Genomic DNA, 26,963 nt, shown 5'->3' with positions numbered 1-26,963 from the left:
ATACAGGGTCATGGATAAGACGCTTTCTCATTTACGATCGTTCTGGTGGTAAACTTGAGTATGACCATTCTACCCAGATATCACCAGAGTCAATGCCCCACAAGCCAGCTCATTTGCATACACTTAATACACATTCTACAATACTTAAGGGTTCTCTAGTGGTTGCAGCACGTAGTGGTGCCTACAACCTCCGTTAAAATCCAGCGAATCACATAGCTTGAAGTTATGTGATATGTGACAGTGATTCATAACCCATCTTTAACTATATAAGTATCTATAAGTAGATAGTACAGTTTTTACCAATAAAAAAGTCCTTGTCAGTAATCTTAGAAACCAAATTCAGTCTTAAATTTAAAAACCAGGTTCAGAAATCCGACACATACTTTCTCCCATTTGCTTGTCAAAAACCTTTATCATGGGTAAGCGGTAGGAGTAACTATGATATTTTATATAGAAAATCTCAAGAGTTGCAACAACTTTTGACCTGCAATTTTTACAGCAATGGAGGTTTGCATTTTTTTAAGAATTATAAGGATCATATTATAATAACTTTTATAAATACAGCTTTTCTTCGAAAATCTTATTTTCCATTATTTTATGGGGTTTGTTATGGGAAAATAACATAAGTTACGATAACGTTTGAACCGTAATTTATACAGCAATATGAGTGGTACCATTTTCTGCTGAATTTAAAGGACTATAACATACTATATCTGCACCAAATCGTTCGTGCCATTTTTGAAAACATTCAATTTTTCCGTTTGTTTATCTGCTTACAGGAATATCACCATTAGAAATAATTTTTTTACGAAAAAACTCTAGGAGATGGCCTATCATTGATTAGTACCTACATACCTCTTTTCATCAAAATCGGACCACATGTGTGGTTTGTACACATCCGGTATACAGACAGACACACACACACAGACATCACTTTGAAAACAACTTTTTTGGGTTCGTGGGGACCCAAAACGGATACATCCACTGAAAATCAAACTGGAAGATTTTGACGAAAACTATAGTATACTGTCTCTATATGGTATAAGGGGATAAAGTAAAAACTGAATTATAAGTTGACAAATGTAATTTCAAGATATTTTGCATAATCACAAAATACAGTAATTGTTTTATTGATTGGTACAGTCAACTGTTAAAATTAATTGGTCCTTTTAGCGAATTTCCCTATAGGGAAGTAGCTATTATTACCGTAGGTGGCACGGTAAGACCTAGACCCGGGACCGATTTACTTTTTCATTTTGATGTCCCCAGAGGCCAAAAACACCATTCGTTCAAATTTTTATATATGTATATATATATATATACGTCCGTGAACGCGATAACTTGAGTAATTTTTGTCCGATTTTGATGAAATTTGGTTTAATGGTGTAAAGCGGGATAAACTTGAATGAGTTCGCGAACCAGCATGATCGGACCATGGGAACGGGGCTTTACGGGGGTTTTTATGGGGTAAAAATTAGTTTTTCTCACTTTTAACCCTCAAAACACAAAATTTCCCAATTTCTCTTTAGACCTTTTTAAAGAGCTTAAAAAAAAAACAATTAATTTAGTATATAAAAGTATTTTTGTTCGGTTAATAGTAACGGAGAAAATTAAAAAAAATTTAAATTTAAAATTCCCATTTTATTCTTATGGAGAATATTGTCAAATGTTGTAGTTTGCTTGCTTATGGATATATTTTGTATTTTGATCAAATTTATTTATTTTGTACTAAGCTATCAATATTTTACAAAAAAACAAACTTTATTAGTTTCCTTGTAGCAGCAAACCTAGGTACTCGTTAAACCTAATGTTATTAAAATATATTTAATTGAAAATGAATTAAGACAAATGGAAATTCGCTTAGTTGGCAGGTTTGCTGCGGCGGGGGTATTTTTGTTTACTCTGGTAATGCCGTAACGTCTTATACAATCGAGATGTCATATCTAGCAGAAAAGGTAAGGATAATTCCTTTATGCACTGTGTTTTGATTCAACTCTTTTTCCTTCGATCCTCTCACGACCCAGCGAGTCCTCGGTCCACGGAACTCCTCAGCCTCTACCCATGGTTTGTTGGTATCAACCTCCATCAGGCAGCTAGAACGTGAACCCTCCCTTCACGACTTCCTCCATAAACCTTGGCCTGAAGTCAGCTGATTCCCAGATGACTCATCGCAATGGTGCATTACACCATTACTTGATGGTAAAGGTGAAATTGTTGAAAAGTATTTGCAGGGTGAATTAAGTGGTCATAAAGTACCAACCTTCAATAAAGGCTTATAAACTAACCCCGAGACCTAAATGATGAATTTTAAGAGCTTTCACTGAGTTTAACTATTTATTTTTGATATAAGCTTCTTGATTGTTAACAATTATTTCTATTTGAAAAATCAACATTTAGGAAACCCAAGGTCAAAATATTCCACAGTCACCCATTTGTGAAAATGTAAAATCTTCCGTGTTGTGTGCTATTTCGTATAAGGGAATTATTAAAAAGAGATATTAAAACGATGCATTTAAATTACTAATGTTGACCTCTGACGTTGAAGCCACAGGTTTGAGGGCAAAATCTCAAATCCTTTCTGCCTCATGTAGACGAAGCTTTCTCGTAATAGGCCTACTATAGAGAAACACTTGAACTCATGCGTTACCAAATGTATGGTATATCATACCAGGTTTATATTAAGCGGTTATGGGAAAAATTTGATCAATGTTTTTGAATGAGGAATGAACGTTTATTTAATTTATTCATCCACTTATGCATTACCAGATAGCATACGCACACAAAAAATGTTTTAAATATCACATAGGGCGAGAAGTTTCCTTGCAGTATCGAAAATCCGGAGGCTGTAGCACACAAAGGGTTAGGGGGCTAGAGGGTTTTAAAATCGATTGGTTTTAGCTATGTGGTTGAACTAGAGTGGTTCCTGGACCACCTTGTGTTGATCGACCTAACTAGAAAATAAAATAGGATGCAAGAACATCGTCTTGCAAGAACATTTTAATCAATTTAAATCATGCACATGTTATAATCAGTTTTCAGCATGTTTTCCTTTCACATTTATGGGTTAAAAGGAGGGAATACCATCATGTAAAGTACAAAATCTATTATATTATTAATGTGATACAATCAAATTTTATGTAAATGGTTAAGACCATTAACCAAATAAAAATATAGGCATATGGCGCATCAAAATTAATCTTAGAGTTTGTAGATCTGCCAAAAATTATTGGTAGGACAAATTTCCAAGGGGCTCTGCCAAAGGGCTACGTCTAGCATGTTTCCACATTTTATACTATTTAATTCAATCTATTTAATTAAACAGCTGGTCAATGCTGGTGTTTGTTTATTTACTCGAAAAATATGTTTGTGGTGCTTTATTTAGATTTGAGAAATGTGTGCATTATTTATTAAGAGGGTTATGTTTGGTTAAGGAAATTTTGTATAAGTTTTGTAGAGTATTGCTCACAGTTTCATTTATAATTATAGTAATCTACATGTAAACAGGCTTGACTAACATTGAAGAATTGTGGTAAAACATCTCATTCACGAAGCATCAATATCAAGTAACTGATGTTATTGATACACTAAGGTATGTTGCATATTTTTTGGATCTATTGACATCAAAAGATTTTGAAAGTAATATACTTTAAAAATAATTAATTAATTAATTATCAAGGTTAATACTTCAAAAATTGGATTATCTTTTAAAAATTAAATCGTAGAGTTGCTGTATTTTTTAAACACACAGTAGCACCACTTATACACTGTAAAGGCTGCCTTGGTCACATTTTCTTCACGTTGCAAAGCACTGGTATAGGCCTAGCAGCTCAAATTCCTATTTCACAGTTGCAGAAACTTAAGTCAATAATCGTTTATCTTGAATACCTATCGGAATTTCTCTCGCCCGCTCAGTCCAGATCTACTCTCCCGACCGTGTTCAAGGACCACCGATACTGAGGTCGTAGACTGCATTTAGCATAAGTGCAGATCATGAATATGTCAAAGCCCTACTCGCTGCCGTATCTATTATCTAAAAGCCCATTAGGGCAAACTGTCTGTAATACCAGGCGATGCTGAACTGCTAAGCATTTGATTGGGCCTCCAGGTCTTGCTGGCAGCATCGTCTGAATTCGCTGACTTTATTAGAGGCTTATACAGTATTAATCTGCTCTTAAACGTTGAAAACGGGATATACTGGAAGTACTGGGCAGTTCAATTTTTGGAATGGTTCGGAAAATGTTTAGTGTTACCTTCGATTATACGCTATGGGAAAGTAGACTGTTCATGCTTACGATGTGTAGCAAGTTCACTTTTGCTCCTAAAGACATTTACTGTGAATTACCATGATCTTTTCTTATGTCTAAACTATAAGTTCAATAGATTGCAAGCCAACCGTAAATTTCACAATAGTTATCATGATATAACAAGTGCTGAATAGCCACAGTGCTCATTTTCTAAATGCTTTAGCGATTACACTCTGTCCCTCATGTGGCTACTTTGACTAGTAAACTTAAACTTACTAACTTTTATAGCTTTTAACTCAGCATAAGACTAGGACCGTGGCATCGTCCTGTAATCCAGCTACTTGGATGTCCATGCTAAAGGAATAATTGTGGATATTTATAGGCATGATCCATGGATGCGATACTCCCTGGTATGGATTATCCTAATAATTAGACCAATTCGTAAATTACAAGGCAAAAATGTGGTTTGGATTCCACTATAAACTGTAGGTCCTTTAGTTTCTATTGGCTGTAAGGGCTATTAATTAACAACTGTGTCTAAGGAATATGACGGCTCAGTAACTACAAGATCGCGCCACTCATCCTTCACTCACGTCCATTCATACTAGGCAATACCTACCTAGTATGGCCACCATTTAAATTAAAAGTATTCAATAATCCTTTTTTATTCAGGTCTTTTTACCTCACTCCCCCACAGTTGGTAACACTGACAGCCTATTTGCTGGTACAAGCCCACGTACGTTGGCTGAGCTCTACACCACGAGTAGCCCACGGCTATCACGACGCTGCAGTATCTGATTTCATTTCGGCACTCGCCTATTCCTGTTTCATTTTGAAACTATCGCGTCGCGAATTTAATTATGTTTGAATAGTAATCCGTAAGAATATAGTCAGCTACAAAAGATGTTTGTTAAACATAATGTAAAAACAATTGTTTTGAGTCGTAGCATTGACTTTGGACACGTTCTTCTATATCCCAAAGCTGGGTTCAGGTTTTATATGGGGTTGGTATGTATTTCACTTCACCTTAGTGTAAGGTAGAACATCTAATAAGATTATTAATACTATGAAACTTATCAAGGACCTTTGTTTGAAAACAAAATTATACAGTATCGATATAAACGTTATCGCGCGTTTTAAACTAAAAGGGACGATTGAAAGGGACGAATGTTGTACTTTTATATTGTGTAGTAACAAGAATCAAGCATCTAGATGTATTCATAATCTTTTCTTTTGATAAATTTCTATAACAACCTCTAAAAATATGCTTTTAGTATTAAAACAGTTTTGTTATCATCGTTTTTACGTTGAATGGCAAAATAAATAACTAACTTATTCTGTACTCAAATAATTAAAAAAAAAAAACTTTTTACCTCTTTGCTTGAATTTACACGAGTTTATTGTTATTCTCATGTTCCCAACCTTGGTGATCTCGGAAACGGCCGCAATTAAGACTGCTCAGTGACAAGTTCTCACACTAAATGCTGCGATAAGATCGACTAATGGTTACACGGTGTTGGACATCCGGTTAACAGCGGTGTGTAGCATGGTTACTTGGTTACATGTGTATGCTACATCTACACTACCATACTATAGATTCAAAACAATACCAGTTGTATTAGCTTTAGCTTGGTCCGCATTCAAAGCTGAAGAAACCCTAAACTATGATCAGCTGTGTTCTTTGGTCAGGACTTATTTATCGAAAGCCCAATGATCAATGACAGCTCGATCCAGTGTCGAACCATCAAAAAGCTGCTATTTCTCAGGATCGAACCAGTGACCTTTTAACTACCAGGTGATCACTATACCACTCAGCTACCCAGCTATTAGTAGACAAAATAAACAAAAGCCACTGAAAACAGTCCGTTAGAGCTGGATCACAAAGAGAATGCAGATGGAATGAAATTCCGCAAACTTTTAACATTCCCGCCTAAAAGAGACGTTCTCCCGCGGAAATAGCAGCCCCAGCCTCTCAAAACGTTCGCACGCAACGCACGTACTGTAGACAGATTAGCACTCTACTCACGCCTCTGCTCTATGGGCACGACTATTTTGGCCATCCAACTAGGAATGTCTATCAATGATCTAATCGGAAAACATATGGTCGGAGATGAATATTGTTTAATTTTTAGTGTAGATAGGAAACAAATCCTTGATTTTGAACAGTGGAAGCATTGACTATTGGATAATGAATTATCAATAGTCAAAGGTGGAAGTAAAATTTAATATTAAAAAAAATGAGTGCGTTCGATAACTTGATGTACAGTATTTTTCTAAAACGGTCGATTTGACGGTTTGCTTCGGTTGTAGTTCAGTTAGTAAATATTTTTATTTTGTAATTATTAGATAGCTAGAAACAAATAGTGAACAACAAAATGCCTTCTACATAAATAGGGAGGAACTACCCCTTAAAATGAATTGTATTAAAATGACCCTTGAAGATAATACATCCAAAATCGGTATGTTTAGCGTTAAGAACATTTTTCGACGTGAAAAATAGTTTTTTTTTTTCAAAAATGCTACTTCAAAGAATTGTGTGCGACCTTATGTAGAGCGATTCGTCCAACGAAGAGAAAATTCTTCTCACATAACAGATCTATTATTTTTTATTTCCTAGATAATATTATTGCCTTGAACCGAACCTTAAGCTGTACTTTTGGTTGGCTCCTGTCATTTCATTTTCTCTTGTCTCACCTATTCGCTTTTGAGAGGTTTGAACTTAACCTTTCAAGATTTATCCTGCTCTTTACCGAGTGCATAGCTGCATTAAACGTGTAGATACTGGTCATTGTCTTCCACATAAATAAGTAAAACACATCACTTCCATGGGAGTAGTAAGTAACATCAGCTCCAACCTGGTTTAAAGAAGGACGACGTTTGTGAGGACACATAGGCCACCAATGTACAATCTGCTTGCAGCCGTGACACTGACACTTCTTTGCTGGACAGTCAGTAGGTTGAGTGTTTTCCCGGTGATCTATCTGTTCTACCACATCTGGAACGCTTGTAAAGTTGCATATTTTTACTAATCGTTCCATTATGATCATCTGCATCCTCGGATCCCACTTTTCCTTGTCGAATTTCACCCTGCTGTTTTTCAATGGCTACAGATTGAAGAGTACTTATGGATTCTTGTCTTTATAGAGATGCAATTTTGTCAATAATGTCCTGCTCGACAATCCTGAAACCAATTTCAGCAACAAAATATCCTTGTTGAAGCTGCATTTGTCACACCATTCACATTTATCAGCCAATTTCATTCATGTTGCTGCCGACAGACTCATTTGGTCCTTGATCTCTTTGGTCAAGTTCGTTCATAAAACAGGTTTTCACGAACTGGGAAATAGTCATTATATTTGTTTTTCACCTGCTCATAAGCTGTAGGCTCCGAACTCCATGGTGGCGGCATAACCACATACCTAACGTCTAACTTAGTTCACAATTGTATTGTTCAGTAATTTCTGTTCAACAGATGTTCAATAACAATGGTCCCAGTTATTGTAATACACAATCAACCGTAGGCACTCCCCTGTCCCTACATTGACCGCGAGGACTTGTCAACGGATTGGCCACCTTCCAAGCATAATAGCTTATGGGAGAGAAGCTATGTTTATTTAATACTATGGGTGGGAGGAGTCATAAATGAAGTTACAATATTAAATTAATAGATTGCTGTTTTAGTGTTCAGTGTGCAATAATATCCATAAAAGACTAAACTATACAAGTTGGATTTGTATTTAGTACTTTTACTTAATTATTTTTGTAATACAATACACTGAAGTGTCTTTTATTTAATTTATTTACCAATATGGTTTTCCAATATCAACTCTATTGTTCGATACATATTTTTTATCCACCTGACAAGCTGGATCACTTTACTTAACACACCATTTTAGTTGGTTCTTAATTTATTAGAAAGGCACCAAAGTTTCTTAAGCAGGTGAAAATGGATACTTTTTATCCTGATTTGTATTTCTGATTGCACACAGTAAATATAATTCCTTGATAAGTTTATTTGTCAATGGTAAAACATATTATATCACTTCTTTTAGTCATATATATACAGGGTGATTCTAAATTATGGTTACAATTTTGAAACTATATAAATGAACAACCATACCACCTTTAATCACAGGGTGAGAATAAATTGAAAGAGGAGATTCTATAAAGTTTTGTTTGATACCACTTTGGTAAACCTTGCAAAATTAGCATATAGCAATAATTTTAAAATTTTAACTACGGTTTTAAAATTATTTACACACTTTTACCTCTCTGAATCTCATAAATTCATACACTATGTTGAGTCTTCAAAAGTTAATACCACTATGGATCAATGTAGTTAAAATCTAAAAATGTCTGAGGCTAATTTTGCAACTAAGTTTACCAAAGTTGTGCCAAACAAAACTTTAGGATCTCCTCTATCAAATGATTCTCATCCCGTGATGATGGGTGTTATAGTTTTTCAATTATAGAGTTTAGTTTATTTATGGAGTCCCAGAGGAAAATCTTAGCAGTTTGCTGGGTAAGTGACTACTTTCTGGTTGAATGTTGTTAAACTTTAAAAATGGAATTTTGTTGGAATCCGATTGTTTAAAATACGGTTAGAGTAATTAATATATTCGATTAGGTAATTATTAGGCAGGTTGTATACTAAGTATATCAAATTTTTGCATTTTATTTTCAAATTTTTTTTTTAAAAAGTCTGTACAATTTAACCGCTGTATTGCAACTCAGATTTTACCATCCTTCATAATTACCTTCTTGTTGGATAACCTTTATAGTTTTTATCGTCAAGTACTGTATTTCTAAAATACTAGTAAGCCTACATCAAAGAACGCGACTTATTTTATTTATTTTTTACATTCATTATGCATTTTTCAATGTGACCAATAAACCATAATTTTTTGATTTATGAACCGTTAATGGGGTTTTATATAACATAAACATAAATTGTACCATCGAATTTTGTCGGTACAGTCTATAGTTTAGACTCTCCCTGAATAATATTTATTTATTTATTTGCCAACGGATTTACACCAATTTTACAGTTTGATTGAGTTGTAAATTGCTCGTTATGACTAGATAACCCATAATAATAACAATGAAAGGAATGTCAAATGTAACAATAATAAGAGTAAAGTATACATGTGAAAAACTTGGACAAAGAAAGAACTGTGTAACGATAAGAAAATACATAGTTGAATGAATAACGAAGATGGTACATGGACTAACCTAGAAAACAATAAATAATATAAATAACAATGAATAACAATAAACATGATAAATATTTTTGTGAGAACAATAAACTGGAGACAAATAACAATGAACAATATGAATTTAATATTTTACAATCGCCAATAACAACCAATAACGGAAGTTACAATAAAAGCAATACTGTATCACATTTTAATTTCTGTGTCAATATAATGTTTTACACGACCAGATATGCCTGCGAGGCCCTATATTTTCCCTTTGCATTTATTAACATCGTTCATGTTTTTCTATCTATAAAAAGTAATTCATTATCTTTCTTAGTTCGTTTAGCGTGGATGGACAACTTTGTGTATTTCATATTTACATTTAGTAGTGCGTTCACACTTTTAGAACGGTAACACATAGAATTCCTTCTGATGCTGTTTATAAACTAAACTTACAGAAGAACAGGCTGTAGCAAAGAAAAGTACTGTCATACTTGTATGGGAGACGTTGTGTTGGGAAAATTACGACTGGAAATTTTCCTGGAACTGAGTACTCATCGTATTCAGGTTAATTGTTCAAACAATTGTCGGGGTATTCCAACCAAGTCACATGGTGTAAAAAAGCACAGTACGAACTGTAGAAGATTTTATTCATTTAACGGCACAACAAAATTCATTTCATATTTGGTTATCATTTTAAAATCGTTTACTAATCATTTGGAAAAGTTAATTTTTAATTGTAGCCTAAGCGGTAGTTGAAACAACGGTTTAATGTATTAAATATTTGTCTACTTAAATTACTCAGTGTATTCTGTATATAAATTTAATAATTAATTCAGATTTTTATTGAGCTGCACTTGTTGTATTAATTATGTCATTTGTTGGTTACTAATATCGATTTTCAAAATTAAAAAATAGCTTTATAATCGTTCTAAAGGTCGAAACTGTAAATTATACCGCGACAAATTACAGATCCAATCAACCTAATAAAGACATAAAACCAAATCCCCTCACTAATTAACCCCTCACCCCAAAGTACAAAAGACATTTTCCAACCTCCCGAAAAAAACAGTAACTGTAAATTGAACAAGGGGTTAGCCAGTAATAAAAAGCCAATTAATTAAAGCCCGATCACGACACCCATTCTTTAAAATCCGACAGTTTTAAAGCCTATTGCGGTTATCAAAATCGAAAATTGGGCGATAATCGGGCAGGTAGGATAATTATCACGCCCCCAGTGATATTTCACCCCATCGCCGTTATCAAGAGAGCGCTGATATCGGTGGGCTCGCCGGCCAGCCAATCAGCGGCCAGCATTACGTCAACGGCAGCCAATGGCGGCGCTGGGATGTGACATCAGTGTGTATTTTTAGCCGGTATATAAGAGTGCGCGGGCCGTTCGCGCGGTTCGGTCTCCGCAGACGTTTGGTGCTGTGCAGTGGAAAGTGAGGTTAGGTTTGTGTGTGGCGGTGTCGTGCGATGTGTCGGCAGTGTTGTGGCGACGCGCGATACAGGAGGCAGTGTTTACTACTGCGATCAGCTGATAGATTACAGGTAAACCTAACCTCAAACCGCTAATAACTACAATAGATCAATAAAATTATAAGTGGCAATATGTTGAATAATTGTTTTTAATATATTTTGTGCTTTATTTTATTCAAATAAAATATTATAATGGCATGAAGTGGGACCTGTTATGTTATACGACTACCAATATATAAGTTATATAAGACAATATACAAAATGTTTTACGTTATGCCTTGGGTTTAACCGTAATGCTAACCTTAAATAACCTACAGTATAAAAGAAAGTTTCATGAATTCGAATAGCTGTGGGTTATTTTAACACAACAATGCCTTTAGTAAATTGTTATTGTTGTTGGTTGTATATGTTTTAATAGGGCTTCTATTACCAATAACTTACAAACAGTTGACCACTAAAAATGTCTACTGATTTGCATACTAACACAGGAAAATGTTTGTTGGAACTAGACTAACAAAGAGATAAATCAAATGAATTTTGAATTTAAAAAACATTTAATTTATAAGGTACCTTCATACTTTTACCTCAATACATCTAGATTACCTACCAGTTATTAAATACACTTTTTATTAGCATGTAGACCTACAGTATATGTCATACAAGCTATTTATACATAGAATAAAAGTAATTAATTCTATAACCGGCTACCTTATTTTTAAACGTTATACATTGGACATTTTAGAAAGTTTAATGTTAAATTTAGACTATATAAAAGTTAAGCTAAATAAAAATAAAAATTTAATATACAATCAACTTAAATTGGCCATTACCTTTTTTGACACTTATTGATTGACAGACCAGCTGTAAATATTGTTTTCTCTGCAGACCAGCTGATTGTTTATTGTTTATTGTTGGCGACTTGCGTTTGGACATACGCCAAGGCAGTTCGATATCGGGCTTTTATATCTTACCTTGATTGATGGTTAATCGCGAGTTTCTCTGTTTGGTTTACATTTATGACCCTTAAAGCCATTTTAAGACAACCAAAGTAATACTAAATTATTATAAATATACGTCAAAATTATTAGAAATAGCCTCTGCTATTAGGAAATGAAGGTTGTGTTAAATAGTAAAACACATATATTTATCACATACGAGAGTTAATTTGTTAACAAGTTAGAATTTTAATATATACATTACCATTGACGTTACCATGTCAAATTTGACTAATTTTTTCCTCTAACGCTATTATTTTTTAAACAAACGTCCAAAAAAATAAATATTTGTTTGATATATTAATGTCGTTCATTTTAAAATGTTATTAAATCCCTATTAAAATATAATCAACCGTGATAGCTAGAAAGATTTTTCACTATACACTACCAAGATATTTTCTATTGGACACATAATTTTAAACTTCAACGTTTTGGAACTTGCTAACTTACTGAGTTTATATTGAAGCAGGCTCATCATAAAAGTAAATTACGCAAATTCACACCCAGTATAAATATCTTTGACGAAATTAGTTCTAATGTTTACTAATTACAGGAGCACTAATTATATTGTTTTGATTTAATTTTTAAAATTAAGGTTAGCTAATTAGCATGATTACAATGTTCAAATGCTATATAAGGATAACATTTAATTAGTAACGCAAAGTTTAAATTGTAATTATAAAACGTCAACATGTCTCTTTACTCAAATACAATGAGTTAAATTACTAATTTGATTTTAATTAAATGCATCAAAAAATGTTGGAATCGTTAAAACCTCAGACTTCCTTGTATGATTAACTAAATTTTATTTTATCCCTAAAATTAATATAACCTTACATTTAATAAGCTTTGAATGAAAATGTTTTACTCTTCTTGGTTTTGTTAACTTCATGGTAATTAATCATTTACGTAATCATTCATATTTTATTTAATCAGCTCAATAAATCAAATTATTCAGCTTATTAAGTTTAAAAACAGAGAAAGGCAGTCACATTAAGGCCTGTCACATTAAGAGGAAGTATAGGCTCCGTTACAGAAGAGCGCGTCATTCAGAATGTGTTATTTGCATTATTGCCTCCGTTAATATTTATAATGGGCTCAAGTTGACCGTATCATAAATTGGCGGGAACGTCTATATCAGAGAATGACCCGTCTATTTTTGGGAGGATTTATTTTGTAGGAGAAGATATAAAATATTTTTATTGTGGAGAAAAAAATTCTATGATAGATGCGATCACTTAAAAGACTGATAACTTTTACACATCTCAAGTAAACTAACAGATTTTTTGACAATCCAATGGACAGCTATTTTTTGATAACTTAGTAAACAGATTTTTGTACAATTTGTAGAAGACGTTCGTAAGACTAGTGCAAGTACAATAGTACGGTTTTAAAAAGTTTCTTGTGTGCTCCAAACAATTGCGTTACAAGTAACAATTCGTCATTGGTGAATAGAAGTACTCCAGGATAACATCACTACTTTTACCTTCAAAACCTGTTTATTTTGTTAATTCACTGTCTATAGCTGCCTCAATTTGGGATGACGTATAGTCGGTGCGTAAATCGGAGCTTAATGCGGACAAAAGTTTAAAAAAGTAAAGCTTAAAAGTTTAAATTTATACTTTATACGTTATACTTTATACCTAGCTTTGACGCTTTTTAGAAAGCCGAAATATTTTATATTTTTCTTGTGAACTATTCTGTAGCATATACTCTGTATATTCTGTAGTTACCTAAAACTAGTACCATTGAATTTTTCAATTATTTAGTGCTCGACGAAACAAGGAATTTATTTTTAAGGCTCATCTGGCTTGGATATTACAGATTGGGACTTGTTATGGCGATTTTAATTTTAATCAACAATTACCTTTTACCAAGTAATAATCCTGTGATTGAGTGGTTCACTTCCCACCGTAATGTGTAAATACCTGAGAAAACTAGATAAATGAAACCTCGTAAGCGACGATAGTTGTGTATTTGTCAAACTAACTCCTGCCATTGATTCCTAAACAGTAACAACTTTTTAATCGTTTTGACCCAATTGTTTTATTAATTTAATCGCGCCGCACAGCCATGACACTAGCGCCGCGGCGCCGCGTTATCGGATACTTGACTGATAAGCTATCACAATAAAGGAAGCCGACAATGGAACTCTGGAAAGCTTTGAGTGGCCCACTTGACTTTGAGTGCAGGATCCCTCAAAGCGTTTACCCGCGAACCAGAAGTGAACTGGGTCGATTTGTGCGGTAGCTTGAAATGAACTTGAGTAGCATGAAAATACGTGGAGATGTTCGTAAATAGTTAGCTTTTATTTTTTAACCTAGATTAGTTGAATACAGTTTTAAGGTTCGTGTTTACTATTTATTTCTTGTAATTTCACCATCTTAAAAACTATTTGTTAAGAGATTTAGCAAGAGAAAAGCGCATACAGCAAAAGTTGAATTTGGAGAAAAACGAGTTCGACATAACCTTAAATTTTACAACAGAGCACGTATATTTGCAGTATCCAAAGTCCAGGGTTGAATTTTGTACCGATTTATTTGGCAATCACTAGGGTAAACACAAACAAATAAACAGTAAATTAAATAAACACTAGCACACAAACTAAAGTAGTTATTTTGGGAATAAGAATTTATGTTTACAAGTTGACTATCACATAAAATTATTAAAAATTAAATTTATCAATGGTAAAATTACTTTTTACCGATCGTTTAATGTTCAATTTGTATGCTACATGTACATTTCAGTCTATCATCGAACCTGATTGGACGAATCTGATCTTCATTTAGTATTAAAAGTAGTAAAGAATAAAGATACAATGAAACAAAATTATTATAGGTAATATCAAATTGAAACTTTGTAGAAGACATTTGCATTATGAACATTGTTGTAATTTGAATTATATTCAGTTAAAACACACAGTACTGAAATACACAACCCGTAAATGCATCACCACACATTCGCAACTGCAAGTCTCGATCAGCTGTTTATTGCCACTTCTGCCAAGTGCTACATACAAAGATACAATGTACATCTATGTGGTTTATCCGCCCGTTCCAACGACCAAGGACTAGCCGTTAACATCAGATTGGGGTCGTTACTTCCATCCGGTTTTTTTAACGTTTTGGTTTTGTCAGCTGTTTTGTCAGAGGTCAGTTAAGTTGAAGGATATTGGTTTTATATGCTTTGATAATGCATCCTGAGTGGAATTGCTCGTATAAGGGTTTATGTTTTGAAAGAATTAGGGTACTATTTGATTTACGTTACCGAATTATAATTTTAAAAGCTTATTTTTGTAATGTAATATGATCTGCTATGTGAAAAACGGGATTACTTTGATGGATCTATTTAAGTTGTACTATGATAATATTCCTTCACTTACAAATTCAGATACATATGCTTCGGCCAGTGTAGTGATAGTGGGAAGATCGCAAACATTCTGTAATTAAAATCCGTTTGAATTCTGTTAATCTCGAATGGTTTTGAGCAATGGAATAAAATAATTCTATCGTCCAAGTAGCTTCAAGTTTTACGCTGTAGGTCTCCCTAACCTATGTTGAAAATAAAATAGGACCCTAGGTGGAGATGCCTTCTTACATTGTAATGTTGAACACTCCAAAATGAAAAATGTGCTGCATCAATTGCTATTAAATGATTGATCATTTTGTGTTAAAACATATTAAAACCCTATAAGAAATCATTACAGGCAAATGGTTACTGCACGAACAAATTACTTGCTTTAGTGGTAGAATAGTACAAGTTATTAACAATATTTTACAGATTAGTAATAAATTGTTTTCAAACGTGTTAATTTGTTTGAGATTTGCCATTTACCAAAGTGATAAGAAGTGTTAGAAAATAACACGTGATTAACATAAATATCACGATACTGTTATCACTTTAGCATAACTTTAATACTAAGATAAGGCACACAGTATACGCTAAACTTTACCCAACTTTTTAACAGCTTACCGGTTAAACATGAATATTATGATTATTTGCCGTTTATAAATTAACTTTAGTATCGATAGAATATGTGCATACTAAAATATTAATAAATAGTGGAGAAAAACACTATCATGTGCATGGTCACCGGTCGTGTTAAAAATACTAATTAAGAATATGATGTTTCATTACAGGACTTAAAAGCCCCACATAAGGTCAAACTTTTATTTTAAAATAATTTGAGTTATACAAATTGAATTCTTGTAGATAACTGTGTAACTGTAAATGAACGGTAATCAAGTGTGTGTATTTTCTCATGGAAATTGACTTTACCTCAACTTTATGAACGACATTTCTGCCAAACCCCAAGGTAGTTTTCGCAATCTTTTATTGTTTTATTGAGTTGAGGAACCGGTTTTTACAGCTGTGTCTCTTGTAATTTATTGACAGTGACACTAAACGCAGTCGTAAAACGGTTTCAACTAAAATCATTGCTGTAATTATATAATTTTATTCTTATGTAACGACCAAGTTTTATATCATATATGTTTAATTTAACAGAATAGTTATAAAAGATTAAAAATCATTGATTTGGATTTTTTTAAATAGTGAGTATGATGTTCCTCGTGAGTTCCTAGGGAGGTAACCAGGAAATTCAGTTAATTGTCCCCAAAAAGATTTAGTTAGATTATATGTATTTGTGTAATGCTTTAGACGGCTCAACGGGTCAAATTTAAACTTTCGTTAACCATGTACGATATAGTTAAAGTACATGAAAATTCTGTCAAAACAGAACTTGTCATGAACCGGAATAAAAATTTAGTCGTTAGTACTTTATCAAAAGAACAGTCTTTATCTCTAACCCATTGTTGCATACGTCCAAATACAGTACTGTACACAATATCATTTTTAGCTATAAATGCGTCAACTAATTATTCCTTAGTTTCAAATGTAATTATTAACATATTAAATTCAAGAATACCGTTAAATGTAAGTAAGTAAAATAAATTCTTCTAAATTCAAACACGAATGTCTTACCTAAATAAGTGTAAGTAAATTCAAAATAACATAAAATCTAACTCCACTACGAAGACAGGAAATCCTAATGATTATGTTAATGCAAGAGCACACATCGTCTTTGTCTTCCTCAAGTACATAAAACACAAACAAATACATGGCTCAGGATGAATCGAATGGACAATCGAATGTGTACAATCGAATGTTTACAACCGAATGTTTACAATGTCCAGTGAATGAGCGTCTGTTGGTTCTACCACTTGAAAAATGATATAAGTCCTCTTGATAAAGACAACGTAAATAGAATGGTTAGACTTAACATCTGGTCTGCTTAGTCTGAGGAGTTCGTAGTCTGAAGAGGGAAGTAGGTCCGTAGTATTCTACATTGAAAAATAGTATTTGTCCTAAAAGATAGTCAATTTTTGGTTTAACCATAAATTACATTTTAATGAAAGAGTTCTGCAATACATTAACGATCTTGCTTGCGGGACTAGTTAGTGGTTTTGTCGAAAGGCAGACCTGTAGAATGTTGGTAAAATGTGGGATTCGAACCAGTGAACCCTAGTCTCTAAGGATAAAAATTCTACGTTCAGACCTCTTGAGCATCCGATCCGATTAAAGGACATAATAAAGAAAAAAAATTCAAATTAATTTTTAAGACTGCGTACCAACAAAAAACTTTATTCAAAATACCAACAGTAAAAGAACTTGGAATACCGTACAATAGACTATACCAAAATACCTACAGGATAAATCATTAGGTTAAGATGTACCTTTTCCCTTAAATGTTGATTTTCAAATGTAGGGGGGGTGTAAACGTATCTTAAAATTTACAGAACTTGTCAAGCATCAAAATTTCTCATGTCATTAAACAAAATTTATCTGAATTAATAGTACTGTAATGTGATGTGCGAATGTGAATCTAATATGGATACGTACAATAATTGCGTAAGCATCGACGGCACACTGAATTTATTTTGTTTTTATGGCAATGCATCTCTAAAATAAAGTCCAAATTAAAACAACATAATAAATAATCCTTTCAATAATTCCCATTTGAGTCAAGCCTAAACCTTGAGCATCGTAGCTGCCGACTACTTTCTACATTGCTCATTGTTTGATTTCGTCCAACGCAAAATAATGTACATGTAAATTGCGAGAGACAATCAGTGTTGTTTTTAGTTGTAGTGGAAACGGTTTATCTTAGATTATTTGAATTGACAGTCCTCAATCGTGCATCCAATTCGCAAAAACGTATATAGTTCATCCCAAGCGCCAACCATGACACTTTGAAGATTGGAGTAAAAGTTTAATTCACATTTCCCATGCATAGCTTGACCCAGGGTCAAACTGGTCATTTTTCTCACTTGAAACCTCATCAACTCCCGCCACTTTATAGACACATGCTGGTTTTATTGACTAACGTGGAATCGTTGTTACTTTGTGGTTTGGGTTGTATAATAGACTAAGATAACGGCACTAAAGTAAAAATTATTCAACTATATTCTGTGCGGGTGATAAAAATATTGCAACTATACGTGGCACAAACCAAAAATGGCTGCATTATTTTTCCATGCAAGCGAAGGTTTGATATGGTTTCATAAAATTGAAGAAAACTATTGTTACGTATGTTAATTTATACTACTCACTTCTTAAGTGATGATAATAAACTAAAATCAGAAAATCTTAACCTTTTTATTCCATACTTCTATTTACATTTGATATATACCTAACAAAAAGATCACAAAAAAGAACAAAACCATATGATAAATAATTAGTTAAATGATATATTCATCATATTTACAGACCAGAATACATAACAACGTATACGCTTACATTATTGTGGACTAATGAGTGAATTTAGTATTTCCACATTGCAGCTTTAAACAATATAAATATGTCAATATTTTATTTTGCTGTACAGCAAAAGTGTATAACCCTAAAACCGAATCCCTTTATCACTCCCTTATAATCACCAATCCGCGAAATTTGCAAGGCGCGGTCAAATCCAACGCATAAGTTAATCTATAAAGTTAACAACTTTTGGCGGCAGACTCGTCTCCATTAACACAATGGTGATAAGAACCCCATGATAAGTACAATTAAACGCGCCGCTAGGGTGTCAAGATAATAGATAACTGGATGTCAGTAGTAAGAGTGAGAGACAGACGACGGCCCAGTAAGGACATAATGATCTTGGCGGGAACACGTATTGTTTAAGGTAAGTGTTCGTGATATTGATTTAATGAGTTGTATGCAATCGTCAACTTGCTTTTGCTATGAGTTGGGTGTGTTGAACGAAAATGGCAATGTTAACGTTTTGTAGGGTACTATCTAAATTTCACCTTCACCCGGATAGCATTGGATCCAGATCAACTTTACCACGGATAATAGTTTTTTGTTTTTATTATATTGTAGATCCTAAAGTTTGATATCCTGCTAAAAGTGTATGTACCAAGCGTTATCTTTGCGTTTGACTACTGACGTTCAGACAGCTGTCAGCTGTATGGTCCAGTGGCAAGTTTTCACTGCTTAGTAATTTATCATCAGCTACTTACGCTCTCTTAAGCTCTTAAGCTCTCTGAATTAAGTTTCCCTTTCCCTTTTAAAGGAATTTGTGTCCAAGAGCAGCTTACTCCGTCGTCGTCTCAATTATATTAACTTAATTTCAAAATCGGCAAAATCTTTAACATTGGAATATAATATATATTTGTACTTCACACAGTAGTGTCTGTAGTCAATGTTGGTAGCATCACTAAAATGTTATTGTAATCCCTCAGCAGGTGGACTCAGATATATTATACAGCTTACAAACGCCAACGTGAATATCCTACACAATGTTCCCCCGTGGGAGACGTTGATTTCTTCGAAACCCGTCAACTTCCATAGTCAAGTCAGGTTGTTTTCTAGCTACTTCTTGTAACATTGAAATTATATTTTATTTTTTGTTCATCACTGTCATTTGTATAATTTTTATATCCACACTTTTTGGATAAAAGCTGTAATTATTTTATATTAAGCATTCCAATTGATACTCTTGAATAAGAGCAAACAATTTAAAGGGAAACAAGGACCTGTGTTCATTGTTTTTTGCTAGTAAGAGATAGTACTGACTTTGACACATGCAATAAAACCCACTGATTTGATCCACAGCGATAAAATCCACAATCAAATCTATATACATTCGTAAAGTATGTAGAATACGTGACACACTAAACAACTACTAAAATTAGAAATCGATCTTAGATATTTGTGTTTTCCATTTAAATGGAGAACAGTCAATTTGAACGTCAAGACTGTTTTTTGTAGTTTATCCTTTATATTTAAACAATTAACTTTAGTCTAGAAAGCAGCTGTTTGCTGCCAGCCTAGCCACATGGGGTTTCATAACTGTACTGTAAATGTTTTACCGGACACCAGCCAGCTGATTATATTATATTTGGCAATGAGTGGCTATAAACAAAAACATAACCTCTAGTTATGAGTAGTGATTGTTAGTCCTTTAGTCGGTGGGAATACATACGGGTTTGTACAGATTTTACTGTTAAGTTAACTTAGAGTAGTATAGCGTAAAATATCGTACGTCGCTCGTCCAAAATGTGTGGGACTCGTATGGTAATCCGTCACTCAACTTCGTCTCGCCCGGTAACGACCGCACTCGTCCTGTATACACCTATTTTCAGGACTAGAAACGTAATATACTATTTTCTGATAAGATGTCTGATACTATTTTCTTTACAGATTGTCCAAAGAATACATGTCTGGCTAACTAGGTGGTTAGCGTTTTGGGTTTCGGAGTGAAATATGATAAATTCTTACGGGATGTCCAAAGGACGTTGTAGGATCGCCTACTCTATATAAGAAGGTATGGTGCAAAAAATAATATTGGTTATATTGTACATAAGTTGTGCAATCAGAAAAGTGGATTATGCACAATCTCCATTGCACCTGACTCATTGTTCGAAAACAAAATGGAGTCCGCCGACTTATCAGCAAGTGACAGTAAACCGGATCAGCTGGATTACTCTTGTCACCACGTGACCAATAAGATATATCAGGTGACAGAATCTCGTCTTGTGATTGGCGGAAAGTCGACCAATCACGATGCTTCCCCTGATAGATTCCCTGCAGTGATGTATCTGTGGGGATTATTTCCCTTCAAAGGTAATAAAATACCTTCATTAATTATCAGTTGTTGGAGGCAGCGAGTTGCAAGTGTGCATATAGAAATTGCATTTTAAGGAATCTTGTTTGGATTATCATAAGCTAACTCAACCCAGATGTATATATAGTACAGTGATGACTCAATCCAATAGCTTCAAGCTTCGAGCTTCCTTATAAGTTGTCCGTACTTAGTTTGTATTTACCAATGAATAATTAATATATTCAACAAATAAATAAATGTCCAATTATGATTCCACTAGTTTCACTCGATTGCTTATCCATATCCGGTTTCACATTCGCACATTCCTCTTTAATTCGCTTCCCGAAGATCAAAATTCCGGCGATTTCCGGCCCACTTAGCACTCTGAAGCAATCGATGATCGCGGGAATTTCGAACCAGTTTGATTCCTAACTAGTAATATTTTGTAAGCAAACTGTTACTTATGCAAGTAGTTGTTATAATAAATTACTAGGTAGACGTAATATTTAGTGTAAATTATAATTACGTTTCTCGATTTATGGAGTGTACAGTTTTAAAATGTTACGTTACAATATGTACTTGCAACAAACTTCTTATAACGACTGCAAATAATCGTTGTCATAAATTACTGTCCACGCTTGTTAAATGTAAATAATCACTATACAGTAGTTTATCGGCTAATTCCGTGTAAATGTTTGAATGTGTTATGCATATCAGTAACTTATGCTAGACGATTAAGTCATTAAAATAAAAGTGGTTTAAGTCATATATGTTGAACTTCGTGGATTAAATTCAATATAGTAATTCAATCTGTGTCGCTGTTTTTTTTTTCATTTTTTCACATCAACCAAAATTTAAAAAAAAAAGTCACTTAAGCGAATTTTAAATTCGACAAAATTACCTTTAACGAATAATGTTTTTACAAAAACATTGAACTAAAAATTAAAATATTGACTAACTATAGCTATCCTTTTATTTAACTTGTACAAAAATGTTTTAAAACTCCTCATAAACTGAAATTCTAAAATTTTGATTTATGGTAAAACACATAAGTAAGGGTAAATTATTGTTTCAGTATTATCAATTCAATATTATTAATACATATTAAATAAGTAACTCACAATCTCAAAAAAGTTCATTACCAACCTCACACGATAACTCACAAATCTAACTACACCATAATTCTTTTGACAAGAGCCATGCCTGTAAAATTGAAGTAAATTTAAAAATTTTGTTAAATAATTTTACGGGTTTCGACCGATATCGCTCACTATTCTGTGAGAACACCTGTTTGATCCTAAATCTTAATCAAGAACACGAATTGTAACCAAGAGTACATAACCTCAACAACGGAATCGCGGAACATAAAAACACACAAGCTTCGTTAAAGTTCTATTCACTCATTTTATCCAGTATATCAAACGTCACGTCAATTACGTTTACGACTGTTGCGAAAGAAATACACAGTCTGCTCAGTTTATTCTGGGCTCGGTAAAGAGAAGAAGCCGCCGAGAAGCACGCACTTCATTCAGCTCCAAGTCATGAATTTCGCGTAACCATTGACAGAGATTTGCCAGTCTGTATATTTAAACTCTGTGTGTACCATAGCGAACTGACAATGCCAGTGTGTGACTGACAATTATATACGCATTAATATTATACAGTTCCCATTGTTTGTTATAACTTATTGTTATCATAAAAAGTGGAAACATTGTAAGGGTTTTATTTTTAGAAGGATATTATTTTAATTCGAAAGACGATTGTACAGTATTTTAGTTAGAAGACGATTTTATTTCATTTAGAAGGAAATATTGTTTTACATAAGGAGATAGTTTTATTTTTGTAAATATAAATATAATTTGAACCCGAAGGTTTATGTATTATTTCGTCAAGTATAAACACTTAGTTTATAACAGAAGAGTATTTTGTTCTTAAAACCAAGGTATATTTATTATTTTGCCGAGTATAAATACTTAATTTAAATCAATAGAATATTTTGTGTTTAAAGCCGAGGCGGGCTTTGTTGTCGTCGGGTCGTATCAGTGGTTAAGGCGCGGACGAACACGCACCGACGAGTTGCCCGTCCAAGCGCGTTGCAACCTGCACTCCCGACCTTTGTACTGAGGTATGGAAAATTCCTGCCCTCACGGGAGGGTTTATATAAGGCCTAGGTACGGTGGGAGGACAGTCAAGACACATCACTCGTGCGGTACGGAAGTAAGACGTCTTGGTGAGTTAACGGTAGCTTTTAAATTAATTTCATGTGCATAAGAATATTTTGCACTGAAATTCGACCATTCGATCGATAGACATACGATAATTTCATGTGCATAAGAATATTTTGCACTGAAATTCGACCATTCGATAGATATACGATAGTTCTAAATTTATTTCATGTGCATAAGAACATTTTGCACTGAAATTCGACTTTTCGATAAATATAAACTCGACCTGTGCTTAAGAATATTAAGCACGGTTAACTCACGATATTTTCCTCATACCGGCACCGGCTCTAGGTAATTTACTTAAGTAGTTATCTAACCGAACTACCCAGTTGGAGTACCAGGTAAGGTTAGAGTTAGTCGGGTGTGGCAGTACATGGTGCACCACTAACCCAGAGTCAGGTAAGTATAAGGGAAACGTGTGCAATAGTATATATTGCACCGCTCGGGGTTAGAATAGGCGATATGGATTTCGGCCGCGTCCATATTTTGCCCTACGACGACTTTTGGCCATCAAGGCATTATCCGGCTCGAAGGACCAAAATTCATTTCCGATCGATTACTAGGTCTGTGATAGCTGTGATGAAAAGAGTTGTATTGGAGTAAGCTTTTGCTTGACTCACACTCATTTCTGAGCTTAGACTTAGTATTTACGTAAACAATCGAACCTTGGACGAAATTACCCACGCTTCGACTGTTTTATCCGGCAAACTTTATTTGTGAGGTACGTTTTTCGACACCCCGGTAATTTTAACCTCACAACATTTATTCACGCATGTAGCAAATTTTGTTAAATAATTCATTAATTCTTTCATTGTCCACGTTGGATAGGTCTCTTGGATGCTTAACATAAAGTAGGACTGCTGTCAGTCAACATGAACGTCATCTTTAAAACATCGTAGAATGACGACTATCGTACTTTAGGACCTTTAGGTCACAAGGGTGTTCTCCGTACCTAAAAGCTCGACAAGAAATCGGTTCCTTGGTTCCTGTTAATGATTTAGAAAGAAAATATGAGTGGTTGATTAAATTCTGATTGGTGAAAATAGATTAATTCGTAATAAATTATGATACAGTACATTTTTCTAAATCCCAAATACTGGATGAAATCGTAATCTCATTCTATTAAATTCGCAAAAATCGTGCTACTGTAAAATAGGCATGTAAGCATGCACTAAAGGACAATCGGATGGTTCATTTTAGTCTTTTATTTTTATACTACAAACCACTTGTGCTCTACTTTATTAGTAGTTAGATATAATCAAAGACTATAGAACATTAACCTGGTTTTCGAACTGTATTTAGCACGTAAATACTTAGAACGTAAGCACATATCTAATAAATCCAAATTCAAACCCGAATACTAAATTAAAATAGAAGAACGCAAAGAAAACAAAAGTGGTCCCAGAACGCCTCCTTGTAGGAAACCGTCCCTAGACGATAAATCACCTTAAGGTATTTTGGCGTTGAGGCCGATCTTTACGTCGACCGCAGTTTAATTTTTATGGGTCGTAATAGCTTTCATCCCGGGTGGTTAACATTTTGAATCGGTGTTTAAGATTTTATATTTCCCGGTCCGTGTTACGGGCTTGTTTACGGGTTTGTAATTAAACTGGCCGTCCTTCGAATGTGGGTCAGATTGTAAAATGGAAGACGGGTTGTTTTACGTCCTGGTGAGGAATCTTATGGACGTATTTTGTGTTAAGGGAGGTTAATTGTTAAGATTTTGTAATCCTTGGAGTATGCTCAACGAGTTTGGAGACGTCATTGTACGGTTTCTTGACTTAAATTATAATATACGGAAGATGTGTGTGTGTTTTAGGGAGGATTTTAGTTTAAAACAATGAACTTCATAAGTCCTGGCTATATTGGATATCTAACTAAGTGTGTGTAGTACTAACCCTGTATGCAGTTAATTGTCAGCAAAAACATTTTACGTTGCCAGTAAAATCCTGAGAACAGTCATAAGCTTATTGGTAACAGGGTCCAGATGTCCTTGATCGTTAGCCAAAAATATATAGCCTTGCCTAAAGAACAACCAATCATAGTCAGTGAACAATGGATTCTAGACATCCTTTACTCTTTCAGGTTTGCAAATATTAATTTCTTTCGACTGACATTTTTTCGTAGGCTCCATTACTAACTATCCTGCGTATTCCTTTATCAAAATAATTAGATAAGGAACCTCCACACAGGCAATGCCTTTGGAGGCCCTAAATTTTCTTGAGAGACGATAACTGTTGTATAATATCTAGATGATGATTTTATGTTTTGTTTAGTTTATATAATATGTAATAGCTAGAAATGAATTTTAGGTTAATTAATTAGTATGAAGTTAATCAATTTGATTTATTTTACAAATGAAAACACAACAGTATCTATGTTTATAATTTACGCTTTTGTAATATTTATGTAACATTGGTAACATGTACAATAACTTTGTAACATTGCTTTCAAGAAAATAAATTCATTCTTATTCTTATTCTTATTCTATTATATCACACAGTAGATGAATAATCACTTCAATGATGATTTTTTTTTGTATAGCCTAAAATATTGTTTAGTCTACACCATCCAGTAACAGCTTTCGACTGGTAGTTCTGAGAATTCGCACTGATTTGTTATTCAAATGTGCAACGGTTCGCCAACAACACTGCACAATTACGCAGAAGTGGCGACATACATCGATCAACGAAACACATACTGGCACTCACACACGTACATAAAACACACACACACAGCCCCCAACTTGAGCCCACGGCGACCAACGCGATCGTGGGCTTATCCAATCTTGATCACATTGGTCAAAACCTGTCCAAACACTGCTTCTTCAAACATACACAAAACTGCCTTACCATTACACCTGTTCCGGATCATTATTGATAAATAGGTCGTATGTTCTGGATACAATCGTTGTCTTCCTAACCTAAGCAGATTTAACCTAGACCTAGCTTAACACTCTAATAATCCTCATAATTTCAAAGTAATCGCCTGATTTTATCTAGAATAGGCTACCACAATCTTTCCACTTTAACCCCACTATATCAAGTCTTATAATCTGTCAGAACAGAACGTATGGCACTGCAAACATCACATAACTGGCGCAACCTAAAACTAAATAACTATTTCTACGGACTTGTTTTCTTATAAACCCGAAAATATCTCAATATGATTGAACGCAAACGTAAATGAAGAGATCACAATATGTAAATTTATTTTGTAAATTATTGGCCTAAATAACCTAACTAAACGAAACCGAACCGAACCTAACGAAACAATACTTTAAGAAATCACACTCCAGATAAATATTTGAAAATTAATCCTCACAAACCCCAGCTTGCCTAATATAGTATCCTACTAACCTTAAAATAACCTAATATATCTAAACTTAACCAAGTTAACCTAATAACAATCCAACCTAATCTTCAAACCTAACTTAATGCAACATAACTTGAAAAAAACAACCCTTCTAATTATTCCATAAATCAAACCTAACCTAACCTGGTTTGCCAATTCAACATAACCTCAGTAATCAAAACCCATGTATACCCAAAATTGATCATCGTCAAATCTTCCTGATAAACATAGTAACGGTGACTCGTTCCCAAGGTTTTTATACGAAACCGCTTACAAGTCCGCGAAACATAACAATCACTAGGTAGAAAGTAGGCCGTTTTTCCAAGTGCAGTCTTTGCCTGAGGTGGAAGGCGTGTTGG

At 34.0% G+C, this 26,963-nt stretch overlaps 1 protein-coding gene across 1 annotated transcript in view; it reads left to right on the top strand.

Annotated features, from left to right (window-relative positions):
• The first annotated feature begins 10,863 nt into the window (after positions 1-10,863).
• Positions 10,864-26,963, top strand: part of LOC128986613 (activating transcription factor 3) — a 58,668-nt gene continuing 42,568 nt past the window's right edge. Inside the window, exon 1 of the mRNA XM_054407063.1 lies at positions 10,864-10,996. The gene's annotated coding sequence lies outside the window, so the exon portion shown is untranslated. The remainder of the gene's footprint in view (positions 10,997-26,963) is intronic.

Source organism: Macrosteles quadrilineatus, unplaced genomic scaffold (genome assembly GCF_028750875.1).
Source record: "Macrosteles quadrilineatus isolate MER2022 unplaced genomic scaffold, UCM_ALF_1.0 Scaffold_2__2_contigs__length_208266976, whole genome shotgun sequence".
Lineage (NCBI taxonomy): Eukaryota > Metazoa > Arthropoda > Insecta > Hemiptera > Cicadellidae > Macrosteles > Macrosteles quadrilineatus.
The sequence above is the reverse complement of the archived record's forward strand: the minus strand, read 5'-3'. Positions and strand labels throughout refer to the sequence as shown.